We start from the raw sequence: 3538 nt of genomic DNA on the forward strand, positions 1-3538 counted from the left end.
AGCTAGTTGGTAATCGCCAAAAAGGTTGTAGAAGAAAGGATGAAGGGGTAAGTGAAAGCATGCTTCCAAAACGTGCAGAGGGCGTAAAAAGTTATCGTCATCGGTGTCGCTCAGGCAATGTGAACCCTCAAGAATGGAAAAATCATACACAAAATTCAGAATTCTAATTCCACAAGCGATTAGGGCACAATATATGTGTTCCTCTTTTGTGGTACAAACGTAGCTTTTGCCCTCCACCATATTTCATATCTCCTGTTGCCGCGAGGGGTTATCCAAATTACGCGACCGCTACCCCTAGTTCTAGCCATAGTCTATCAATGAAAATAAAAAGAAAAATTAAGAATCTTAAAAAGATTACCTCTGTTATCGTCTAAAATTCTTCTTCCAAAATTTTGAATTCAAGCGATGTGATTGCTAGGGCATTGTTACCCTCTTTTTAAAAAGGGTTTCCTTCAGTTTAGACGATTCGAATGCCCAATGATGAAGAACCAATCACATGTGGACAACAGTATTTTCTCCTATACACGTGGTTAAATGAAAATTGTATAGTAAAGAATAAGGCGTACTCTAAAATATTATCATTCCAATTCTAGTTCTAAAAAGAATCACTTTATAACTCTTTCTTAGAACTAGATGGGGGACAAATTGTTACTACGTCGGTTATCTTGGGTCCAAATAGTCTGAATCCGAATTGGTTTGGGTCAAATTCAGGTCTGATTCTATTAAGTTCTCATGATGTGTTCACAGGTCGGGTTCGCGTGATGAGGTGTGATCGCGGGGTGTGGACTGCAATCCCCTGCGAGGTCACGTGCATGGAATCGAGCATGGGGCCATGTAAATACGTGTTAAGTCTAAGATAAGATACATGTCCACGTATATGGAGCCTACCCAATATGTCATGTCAGTGAACAGTATTTGTATCACAAAAATATGGCAGCACCATCCTTTGAGAGGATAAGGGAGAAAAGTGCCTCAACAATATGAATGTTAATTCAAGATTTAAATACTAGTAAATGATTTAATCGAATATATTTAAAATATCGATTGGATTGGTATTTTATTCGAGATAGAGATAGATGAGTAAATAGTGGACTTTTGAAATTTTAATTTATTATTATTTTAAAAAGGTTGGTTCAAACCCAACCATCGAAGGTGGTTGCAGACCGCTTAAAATAATTCAAAGAGAAAATGTCAAAAAGCACACGAAATAGGGTTGAACAATTATCAGAAATTAACAAGCTAGAAATTAAGGGGGAAAGGGAAACGCGGATGGGATGTTGTAAGCCATTTCAATCTTGTAATGTAAGTAGTGGAATTTCGTTAGCTCTAGTCTTTGATGAACATGCGTCTCTTTGGATGTTTGAAACCTCCAAGGCTTCAAACAACTATTCTGTTATTTAGTTTATATTGCTGATTTTATTGCACATGCTTGGTTGCTTGAATTGTCTGCTTTTCAGTATTAATTTGGTTTAATATAAGTAACACCGATGATTAGCTCTTGGCAGGTTACTTATCGGTAAAGTTGGGAAAACGAAGGTCCAGCTCAAATTGATCAAAAGCCGAGCGTTGACTGAAGAACTTATACTGGAAAAAACATGGCAGCCGTGAGATTAATATCGACAAGTACAGTTCATGCTGCAAATGACAGGGCATCAAGTGGGAGGATCGATCTAAATACATGGGATATTCGAAACCTTCAAATCGGGTATATCCAAAAGGGACTTCTTTTTCCCAAGCCTAAACTACCTCTGCAATACAACAGTTCCGGAAACATGCTGATCCACCACTTAAAAACCTCTCTCTCCCATACTCGACACTGCTTTCCATTGCTCGCAGGTCGCCTAGCAACGACCCAACATGAAGATGACACCATTTCCTTTTTTGTCGACTGAGTTTTGTTTATACATGCAGCAGCCGATGGAGTAACTATTTCTGACATCATTAAGCCTGTTTACGTTCCATCTATTGTTCACTCCTTTTTCTCACTGAATGGGCTCCATAACTACAAGGGTATCACGCACCCATTACTTGGAATACAGATAACAGATCTCGCAGATGGTATATTTATTGGTTGCAGCATTAATCATGTTGTGGCGGATGGTGCATCGTTCTGGCATTTCCTTAATTCGTGGTCAGGAATTTCTAAGGGTTCAATCTACTTATCCAAGCCCCCTGTTTTCCAACGTTGGTTTCCTGATGGTATGGATATCCCCATTCGTATTCCACAGTCTTGTGTGAATGTCGAACAAAACAATGAAGACTTCATTCTACCACCTGTACGAGAAAGGATTTTCCATTTCTCAAAGGAAAACATTACAAAACTCAAAGCAAAAGCTAATGCTGAGATGGGCACCGAAAAAATCTCCTCCCTTCAAGCTCTGTTGTCCCATATTTGGCGATCTGCTATCCACAACAGAAGCTTTGACCCAGATCAAGAGACCAACTACCGCTTTGTAGTTGGTGCTAGACAAAGGTTTCAGGAGATTCCTGACAACTATTTCGGGAATGCAATTCTGGGCACGTTTGTAACTATGAAAGCAAAAGAGCTAGTGGAACAAGGAATTGGGAATTCGTCGTGGCGAATGAATAGGATAATTGCCGCAACGACAGGAGAAGGTTTCAAGAAGGTGTTTGAGTGTTGGCCAGCAAGCCTGAGTTTCGTTACTCTGAGCAATGGGGACGCTTTGATCACAAGTAGTTCCCCAAGATTCAAGATGTATGGAAATGATTTTGGATGGGGAAAGCCAATTGCAATAAGAAGCGGGTCATCCAACAAGTTTGATGGAATGCTTACATTATATTGTGGAGCAGAAGAAGGAAGTATTGACATTGAAGCATGCTTTTTTCCAGAGACTTTGGAGGCTATGGCAAATGATCAAGAATTCATGCATATAGTAACCGTCTAATTGCATTCCATAATTGATAGTACCAAATGAACTGTTATTATTAATAGTTGTCGGGTTTTTGTAAGATAAAAGTGCAATGTTTAATTTTTGTAATGCTCTGAAAATGAAAATAAAGATTTTGGGAACACTCCCTTTCGCTTTCACCTTCACCTTCCTAGTACTTTTTCGGGTAATCTTCTCATCTTATCCTGCACCCTGCATGCTTACATTTGAATACCGACATTGCTTCAGTGATTCTCTAAGTCTCAAATTTTTCAACACCTTGAATCTAAATATAGATTTCAATATCTGGACTTCGGCCATTTTACGGAAATAATACTAAAATAAAAATTTATTATCTAAATAATATAAATCTATTTTATTTATTTAAATATATATTTTGAATAGTAAAAAAATCTGTTTTTCAAAGGTTTAAATTTGCAGTTCTGCACAATTGGTGGTGGTTCGGGTAGGACACGACCCAAATCGTCAATGTGTAGATTGGGCAATTGGAAAATTGAAAAAAGTTTCATATTAACTCAAAACATAAATTTTAAAAATAAAAAATTTTATAAAAATAAAAACTCTTTAAAATTTAAAAATAAAAAATATATATAAAAAATTTAAAATTCAATGCTATATAAATCGGACCA

General features: G+C 37.3%; 1 pseudogene; it reads left to right on the plus strand.

The window, feature by feature from the left end:
- The first annotated feature begins 1163 nt into the window (after positions 1 to 1163).
- On the plus strand, positions 1164 to 3049 carry LOC105801535 (uncharacterized acetyltransferase At3g50280-like; annotated as a pseudogene).
- The last annotated feature ends 489 nt before the right edge of the window (positions 3050 to 3538 follow it).

This window comes from Gossypium raimondii, chromosome 11 (genome assembly GCF_025698545.1).
Source record: "Gossypium raimondii isolate GPD5lz chromosome 11, ASM2569854v1, whole genome shotgun sequence".
NCBI classification, from domain to species: Eukaryota; Viridiplantae; Streptophyta; class Magnoliopsida; order Malvales; family Malvaceae; genus Gossypium; species Gossypium raimondii.